The sequence below is a fragment of the Monopterus albus genome, unplaced genomic scaffold (genome assembly GCF_001952655.1).
Source record: "Monopterus albus unplaced genomic scaffold, M_albus_1.0 scaffold125.1, whole genome shotgun sequence".
In the NCBI taxonomy this organism is placed as follows: Eukaryota; Metazoa; Chordata; class Actinopteri; order Synbranchiformes; family Synbranchidae; genus Monopterus; species Monopterus albus.
In genome coordinates, this window is record NW_018128005.1 from 1,172,907 (window position 1) to 1,183,195 (window position 10,289).

Consider the following 10,289-nt stretch of genomic DNA (forward strand, 5'->3'; position numbering starts at 1 on the left):
AATCAATGAGGAATACAAAATGCGTAGTGCTTTCCCGTCCAAAATATATCTAACCCTTGCCAATATCGATATATTTTTTGCTATTTTGTTCTGAACATATCTGATATGAGATTTCCAGGAGAATTTGTCATCAAGTATGACACCTAGAAATTTAATTTCATGTACTCGTTCTATATTAGCTCCCCCAATTTTCAATTGAAGTTTATTATCTAGTCTACGATTCCCAAATACCATACATTTAGTTTTATCCAAATTCAGAGATAGAATATTATTATCACACCATTTCTTTATCTTCTCAAGTTCCTGTGTAACCCGTCCAGAGAGTTGCTGTAGGTTTTCACCCGATGCCCATATGGTAGTGTCATCAGCAAATAAAACCACTTTCACTAAATCAGAAACCTTACATATATCATTGATGTATAGTATAAATAATTTAGGTCCCAAAACAGAACCCTGAGGCACTCCACATACAATGTCCAGCTCACTCGATTGGTATTCACCCAACTTCACAAATTGACGCCTCTGTGTCAAATAACTTCTAATCCATTTCAGAACCATTCCTCTGATCCCATATTTTTCTAACTTGTCCATTAATAATTCATGATTGATTGTGTCAAATGCTTTTTTTAGGTCAATAAATATTCCCACCGTGTATTTCTTCTCATCCACAGCACTTGTTATACAACTCTTTTCAACCAGGCTGAGTACTACTCAGCCTGGTTGAATATCTAGGGTAGAGGCAGACTTGAGTGAGCCATCACCTCAGTGCACCACAGGAGCAAATCTGTCATCAAGTATGAACAGGGGGCAAACACAGGATCAAATGCAGGGAGATGTGTGTTTGATAAATATGCTGGTGAGTTTTTTACACTGTAAAATAATTGAGCAGAATTTCATCTTACATGTCACCCACTGGTTATGCCGGAAGTCTCACTCTTACCCACAATAAGAGGACCTGCTGCTTTTCCCTGGCCCTGCCTGGGAAGACGATTCAGAGCGCTACGAGGCCATTTTCACACAGTGAGGCTGACCTGGCCCGGCATGGTGCTGCCGAGTTCACATTCACAAACAACCTATTTTGCACAACATTTTGACTGCCTTTATTTGAACAGCTGAGCTGATGTGGAAACCTACTCGACTCTCTCTCACGTGCTATTGAATTTAAGAAGCACTTTATAGCATGATCAACTTGTATTTTCATGGTCCAGACTACATGTCCTGGTGCTGTTCCCTTGAACCAAGAAAGGCTCAACCTGTTCACTCAGTGTCATAAAACCTTATGCAGTTAGGTGAAAACTAATATTTTCAGGAATAGTCACGCCACACGTTCTCAGTGAATCACATCCTCTCTCCACCTCTTCTTCCTTCCCAATGTATTAAAAATGTTTTGGAACAAAGGTTACAATGACTTTGACCCTACTCATTGCTATTTCTGGTTTGTGATGTGCTTATTCTGTGTCAGAGCTTCAAACAAATGCCTTAAATGTATAAGCCAATAGAAGCATGAGGTAAATATGTGAAATGGAAACACCTATTAGCCCTAAACCTGTTACATGGACATTTAAAATATCAAGAACCTATTAGCCCTAAACCTGAATCTGTTACATGGACATTTAAAATATCAAGGGTGGCACATTCCAGACAGTCCAAATAAATAGAAATGAGTACCACATTAAAGTTTAGGCACTTACTGTCAGTGGCATTCCTAAAGAGTAACATACAGTGCAATATTTAACCAGTCTCCAAGTCAGAATCCACTGTCCTGTTTCCCAGTGTCAGTGTGTCCAAGTTTGTTTAATAAAGAAACTTGATCATATTTTCTTCCAAGACATTTGACTGACAACATACTACTACTGGTTGTCTGTACTGTACATGTAATTTCGAGGAGACAGATGTGCCAGAGCAAACTCACCAAAACATATTATGGTAAAAAAAACAAAACCCACTTGGCAGCACAAAACAGAAAGACAAAGGCAAACACAGCCAACTTTTTGAGAGCATTAGACTGGAAAAGGAATGAAAGTCTGATGCAAAAATGACTTCTCTCATGTTTATCTTCTTCATATGGATGAAGGCCGGGGCTTATGGGAAATGTGGTCTGCTGAGACAGAGGCAACGAGAATGTTTGCAACTTGTGCCTTCTGGTTCACAGGGAACCTACAGGACATCACAGAGTGAGCATGATAATGATAGGCTCGGGTTTAAAATGCTACATGTCGAAACTTTAATAATTATTTACCATGAGCTACACTACAGTACAACTGTAAAAGGTGCCATCTTTAATGTAACAGAACATAGTGTGTGTTTGTTTGGTTGAGAAAGGTTAATCAAGTCACCAAAAGAAGAGTAGTAAAAAGAAGAAGTCAGTTTATTTTGGTCAGTGGCCAAATCCAAAACATCTGTGGGCTCATCCCCCTGGTGAGTATGTGGAGTCAGTCAGTTGGGCACGGCCGGCCCCAACCACAAAACAAGCACCTGCCACTGCTGAGAGATGTGGATGTGTCAGTGTGTGTGCACATTGGAGGGACGGACAGCTGATCTCTCCCCAGCTGCTTCATGAATTGCACAAATACAGATGCGAGTACAAATGTTGTTCCTGTACACAGTGACAGAGACTCTACGGCTGTGATTCAACAGAGTGAGAGTGTCCACTTGTTCACCCCGTAACAGCCCTCTGAAGTAGTGAGGACCTTAATCTCCTTGCAAATTTTCCCATCACAGAAACACACCTACACACACACACACACACACACACACACACACACAAGAAGGGGAAAGTGAGAGAAAGTCAATGAGAAACACACAGAGAGATGGCCTACTTCCTGACTGTAATTAATTTGTGTTACTAAGCAGCTCTATGGTAACACCGTGATCCACAGCTACACTGAACTCAGAGCTGATTTACAGTATAACCACATAGCGGATGATCACAGTCTCCTAAGCCTGCACATCGCCATACAGTAAACGATGCTCCATCTGTAAACAAACACATCAGTGATTTGCGTTGACAGTGATTAATCTCATTTTAATGACTATGTTTAATTGGCTTCAAGTTTCAATCCCAGTGTATATACTGTATGTGCATGTTATCAAATTACACAATATTAAAGCAGGTAATTCTGCAACCCTTTCTTCTAGAGTTCATGTTAATAAACAACTGCAAAACTTTAACCAAAGCGCTTTTGTTGCCAAAGCCTAACCACAGAAGGGACTGGTGCTGCAGGTCTTTGAGGCAATTATGTTTCCTACAAACATATTTTCTGCTACAGTTTATTTGAATACAAGTGTAATTTCTAGGGTTGTATTCTGAGCATCATGTCAAGAAATCATTTCTGCATTGGTGCCTTTTGCCACAACGAACAGATTACCAGCAAATCACACACACACACACACACACACACACACACACACACACACACACACACACACACAACTCATAACGCATCTTGACATGCACTGACAATAAGTCACTGGTAGAAGAAAGTAAAGCTTTATTTTTGTAACCGTCTTTTATCGGAGGATCATTCTTCTTCTTGGGTGTCTCTCATATACTATATTGTTTGGTTTTAGGTACTTTGGAATTTGTTTCTCAAGATATGTGTGTGGTGTTTGTTCTTATGGTGTTTTGTTGCTGCTCTCTATTGCTGCTGGAACACAGGAATTTCTCCATTGTGGGATCAATAAAGTCCTACCTACCTACCTTATCGTCACACACCTCACAGCCTCTGGCCACAAATGTGTGATGCTGAATCAAAACGTGACAAGCCAAGTGGTGTTGGCCTCCAAACAGTTTTGGCTGCATCTGAGGAAAACAGGCGTTGTCTGCAGACTGAAGTTTGCAGTGTTCTGACAAATTTCACAACTTAGAGCTTACCATCATTTTTCTACCGAACTCCAGGTGATTCTGACAACAGTGTGAAAATGGGATAGGGGAAGCGCTACTTGTTTCACCTAATAGCTGAGTATAAAAATTGAGCCATTAAATATTACATGAAATTTTGGCTGCAGTAACCACAGCAATATTTCTTTGACTGCTTAGCCTCCTTGCTATCATCTTAGCAACAACAGCTTGGTGCTCATAAGTTGTGACCACCACAATTAGCTGTGGCCACAGCCTATGTTTGTTCTGCAAAAGCTTGTTATGCTATTAGCTTGTATTATCTGGCTGGAGGCCTGTGCACTCTACTAACTCTGCTCTGTTGTCACAGTGCTGGAGAATTACAGTCGCTGTCAGCGCCAGCTAACCAAATTAGCACTTGTTATGCAACCTGCTAGACTTGGCTCTGAGGTCTAAAGCTTCACCCCTGCACAGCTTTCTCTACGGTGCGCACAAGGAAGACTGCAAAGCTGACAGTTCATATTTATTTTTTCCTCATTAAAACATTTTCATATTTAAGATTGATATGTAGCATCAATTTATAAAGTTTAAAATGATGCAAATTCTAAATTCCTGCTAGAAAAACTACAGCACAACAACACTGGTCACATGCACCTGGTGGCATGCACTGCACATTTTCAGTGACATTTGACCAGTAAATTCATCTGATTGATATTTATGGTTTGTAAAGTGAACAGCCACTGATTCTAGCATCCCGGCACCCTGGTTTGTACAGTTCCACACTGTAGTACCACTCTCGCTGAATGCTCACAACTTAATCCTATGTCCAACACCTGACAATACTGTGCATCCTGTTTCACAGCAGCCTTAAACCTACCAACTACCTGGGACAATTTCAGTTTTCAGATTGCTCCCTCTTCCTGCATCTTGTGTGTGGTTTGTGTGTCTTTGAGCTCCTGTTTTCCTGTTGCATTCTTTCAGGCAGTTCCATTCATATATAAACCATACAGATGGGAATCCATCCCCAAGTGTAATTCCACTTTGGTGTTCACCTGAGGAAAAGATCACAACAACTTTAAGCTTGTAACTTGAATAAACTGTTAACTGGTGTAAAATTCAGACATCCTCAGCAAACATGACGGGTGGAGTCCAGTGGAGCTACTCAGTGGCCAGCAGGTCTGACTGTGGTTGTGCCGGGCAGCTTCCAGGTGGGAATATGATCAGGGTGTTCTTCGTGAAACAGTCCTCCTCTCAGTGAACATACCCTGAATAAATGAGCTCTGAGTGTATTGCTCCTAGAATTAAATCCAAACATGGCTAAATCTTTTAACTAGTATGCTGTAGTACACTGTATATCTGAGACTTGCTTCAAGGCTCAAAATGCTTTCAGTCCAACTTTAGGCTATTTTAGGCTGGCTCTTCAGTTTCTTCTAGGGGTTTTATCTTAATAACAGTTTTTTTGTCTTCCACTTTAAACTGAATTTCTTATAAAAAAAAAGGTGTATTTTAATTAACATATAGCTATGTCATGTGCTGCTCAAACATTGCCTTGTATAGGCTGTGTCTCTTGCAGTCTACATTATATTCGGAAATGTGAAACCGTCTCTGGTCGATACATGGCCACCTAAGTGTAACCAGGAGAAATTCCCTGCACATTTGAGCAAAGCGTTTCTGATATACCTAAAGTGAGCGTGTACACTAGCGACATATTGCGGCTCCTTGTCTGGCTGCTGTTTTTGAAATGTGAGAGCTCTTCTCCTCCCCTAACTGCCTTTCAAGAACCCAGAGACACTGGCAAGCTGAAATAAACCCTGTGTGCCTTGTTGGCGCTTCTTGTGTGCTTTAAGTTATGTATGACTCCAAATCAAAACATTTGCCCTAGAGACAGAAACCTAAAAGCAAATCATTACAAACTGCAAAGAACGCTAGATTATGCACACATACCACAGTAATCAAGACTCAACACTAATACATTTGAGTCACATAACAGTTAAAAATCTGTACTGAAACTTTGAAATAAAACGTTTACCATACTATATGCACATGCTCTATGGGAATATTACAGTAGTTATGATGTTGAGGCAGTACAGGAAGCCTTCAGATGAGTGATGAGATATCTTTGTGGGTGTGTGTGTGTATATGTGTGTGTACTGGTTAATTAGAGCACTTGGTCTCAGGAGGATCAAACCTGAAAGACAACCGTCTCTGTTATGTGACCAAAAAGCAGGAGGCCGTGTGTGTGTCTAATAAGTTGGTGGCAGTCTGAAAAGCAGACATAAACACAGCTGAGTAGAGTAACACTCACACACACACACACACACACACACACACACACACACACACACACCTTGGAAAAATACCAGTCAATGTACAGATGCACCAGTAGAGTGGAGTTAAATGGACAATGTGTCTTAGAGACATTACAAAGATATCTTGTGAACGTCACAATGGTTAGCATGTAGTTGGCTGGTATGGTTAGCAACTACCACCAGCAAAATTACGACAGATATAGTGCGATGGTTTCATGGATAAATTTGCCATTTTCCTAACAATCTACGCTCAATAACCCATGATGACAAAGTGAAAACAAACCAATGTATTAAAAATCAAAAACAGCATTCTCATTTACAAACATATTTAGAGCCTTTGCTGTTGCTCCAAACTGTGGTCAGATGGATCCTGTTTGCTCTGATCATACTAGAGATGTGCCTAGAAGTGTACTCAAGTACACCTGTGGAAATTTAAATGGCCAGACATAGTTTACAAACACACCTGTGTATATAAAAGGTCCCATAGTTCACAATGTATGTCTGGACGAAAACCCATAAAGTCCATAGAGCTCCCTGGAGACCTCCACATCTGTAGTGAAACACAGATCGGGGCCACCCAGCCAAACTGTGTAACTGGGCAAAGAGGGCCGTGGTCAGCCCTCAACAAGTCCTTTACAGAGATGGGAAACTCCGTACAGGAGTCTTCCATCTCAGCAACACTCCACCACCAGTCAAGTCTTTATGGCAGAGCGGCTAGATGGAGACCACTTTGAGTAAAAAGCAGATGACATCTGATTGGAGTTTGTCAAATGGCATTTACTAACTGAGAGCATGAGGGTTGGACAAGACTAAAAGTGAACTCTGGGCACAACTCCAAGCACTATGCCTGCTAGACATAAGATGGTGCATGTGTGTATATAAGATCTAATACTGTATGCAATCTGTAATGAATTATTTATGAAGTGATGTATATAGTCTACTGTTTACAGGATCTACATACAGGACCTCTGAGCTTGGGACTGCTTATTGTTCCTAGAATTGAATCCAAACATGGTGAAACAGCTTTTAACTACTATACTGTATCTGCAATGCTTCAATATACAGTACAACCTCTGAAGCATGATGGGAGAAGCTTGTAGATATCAAGAACATTCAAAGTTGTAATTGTTGCCAAAGGGGTGTCTACAAATTACTGAATTAACAATCTGAATACTTTTGTAAATTAAAAATTCTAGTTTTTAAATTTGTAACAAATATGCTTGTTTTCCCTTTGAGTGTAGATTTGTGAGCAAAAAAATGACAATTTTATCCACTTCAAATTTAATTTACAACACAATATAGAGCAAAAAATGAAAGAGACTAAATATTTTCTGAAGGCTTGGTAGAAAACCTACAAAAACGTGCACAGTCAAGCCTGTGTCCTTCCTCCTCCTATTCTTGTTGTCTTTGGTCAGGACATTATTTGTGCCCTCATGTGGTTTGGACTTATCAAGCCACTAAGGATCCCTCACTGGGCAAGCTGCCAACCTCATGTTAAAATATTGGTCTCAAGAACATTCCTGCACTCTTGCTGTAGCTCTACAGAGTAGTGTTGCCACTGAGCTGGTTCTGACAAAAGCAGTGTTGATCAAATTATAATAAACCCAAAACAGAAACAGATCCACGTCAATTTTTGCATACACACTAAAAACAGGCATGTTCAATGGTTTTTTTTTTTTAATGCTACCAAACTGTGCAGATGTATAAACACCATTAAAAGCCATCAACCCTTTAAGGAAACTAAAAAACAAAACAGACTACAAAAACTTTGCTCTGGGAGAAGAGGATAAAGACAGTGCCTGACAACCTAGTGTACATGTTGTAATCTTTTTCACGGTTTACTTTGGGGTGCAGGGAAGAGCAAATAAGCTTAATGAGACCAAAAATAAATAAAAAAATAAAATCATGAGTCCAGCCCTCAAAGATAACATATCCAGATGAGTCAGATGGCACCTGTCACGTAGGCAAAGTTACAGGGTTCCAGTAGTAACATGCCAGCACAACAGCAAACACAGACAAACTCTTATTCTCTACCTGCACTGACAAATGCTTATTTTAGACAATGGTTAAGATGCACTGCATTTCCATTTAGTATAAACTCATACAGCTGTGTAGGTCACAGCCCTGCAGCTCATCGAATGCCATACTGCTTTCAAACAGAAGTATCAACCAAGCACATACTGTATTAAGAAAAATGTCCTGCCTCCGCTCTGCACCCTAGCAAACTGTGTTTAACCTGCTTTTACTCCCACTGACATTGCTGGGAATGGGATTACGAGTGAGAAGTAATATGATTTTAAATATGTTCCACTTTTACCAGGATCCATCTTATTATTCTCTGCTTATTCCTGCGTGGTTACAACCGATTACCTCAAAAATGTATATTCTGGAAGGACAGACGTCTTTTCGCTTGATTGCCCAAGGCTGATGGATGAACTATGTCAAGATAACAAGAATGAAGAGGAACAAGAGCGAGCACAGGGCAATTTACTCTTCAAAATATGAGCAACACAAAACAAAACACTACAAGAACACCAAAAACACTAGAAGAATAGCAGGGATAGAAAACTGATTAGCCTACCAGAGGTTTCACTACAGCTTCTGTTTAGTTGTCTGTAACTTCGTAAATGGGGTTACATTAACTCAATAAAGAGTCCTCTGATGCCACACTTGATTTGAGTTAATACGGCCTGACAACCGAAACACAGTAACACCCCAGCGTGTATATGTAAGAAAAGGTCATGCCGAATTAAATTTAACTTATTACAAAATTAATTATCATCGTTTGTTTTATTTTGAAAAACCAATCAGGAACTGTGCGGCTATCTTGTTTCACCTGACCCTCGAGGTGGTTGAGGAAGTACGTTCAATATCAACCGGGAATAACTAAAAAATTTCTCTGTAAAACTACTATACGTTTATCTCAGTCTCAAAACACCTATAAAATAGCCAAGACTTAACTAATGAGGTCGTGAAATTCTACTCTGACACCAACAAAACACGAATACAGACGCTTGAAGCTAACGTAAGGGTTCACATAGCTAAACTCAGTTATCGGCTGTTTAGATCAGACAGGAAGGGGGTTTAACAGCTATAATAGTTTACGTGAAAACAGCAGATTCCCGTTTATGACATTTGTGCAGCTTTCACGCAGTGTTTCAACGCGTTAAACAAATACAGCACTGTACCACCGTTTACTTTTTCCCCCTCGAAAAACGTGAGACTTGACAACGGTGGCAAATAACCTGCGGAAAGTAGCGTTTTTATACGTTTAGTTGACCCTAATTTTGCCTAAAAACCCGGTTCGGTACCGATAGCGGTCAGCTGAACCGACAGGTCCTACGTACACTCGCTAACAGTTCATTAAATATGCTAAAACACAGCGAACACTGAGAATAACCCTCACGATATATACCGATCGATTCTGACGCGGACTCCACTAGTTTATCCTAAAATATATATATTTTTTACACCATACAAATGTCATAACGGTAATGTTGTGGGACCATTAATGTGGCAAAAATGCACCAAAAAATATGTTAACCTCGATATAAACTGGCAAACACACTTTACACAAGCTGCCTCAGGAAATATCATATGGTTAATTTTTGTGGGTGGGATTGGAGGAGCAGGGGGAGGTCAAGAGAATGACAGGAAACTTACCTGAGAGTTGAGAAACCAAGGGTGCGTGCTGTGCGGGATGCGTCTGTCGGTGAGGTGTTGGTCAGCGTGACGGAGCGACAGCAGCGACCAGGGCCGGAGCCGCCATGTTTCTCTGGCTCAGAGGTTCCTCGGCTGTTTATCTTTACCAGTAGACACCCCCCCTCCACCACCACAACTCATCTCATTAGCACACTGCAGAGCTGGGTGTCTCTACACCACCTCTCACACACCAACTACTGACAGCTCTTTAACCTAACTAAAAGCTAAGATATTAATTCTGTTCACTTCCTACCATTTTACTGTAATATTCTAATAAGGATTTCAAATATTGTCTGTATACCTCCTGTGTTTTTAACGAAATTGTATTTGTAGTGGATTTTTTTCTTTCAGCTGTCAGTAATACATTCACTAAATGTCATATAATCCATTTACTTGATTAGTTTATCACCCACTGATCAAGAGAAATGAACAGAGGTGCA

General features: G+C 40.3%; 1 protein-coding gene across 1 annotated transcript in view; it reads right to left on the minus strand.

Moving 5' to 3' along the window:
- LOC109967098 (nuclear receptor coactivator 2-like) overlaps nucleotides 1-9,983 on the minus strand; it is a 49,234-nt gene extending 39,251 nt beyond the window's left edge. The window contains exon 1 of the mRNA XM_020612454.1: nucleotides 9,811-9,983. The gene's annotated coding sequence lies outside the window, so the exon portion shown is untranslated. The remainder of the gene's footprint in view (nucleotides 1-9,810) is intronic.
- Between the last annotated feature and the right edge of the window lie 306 nt (nucleotides 9,984-10,289).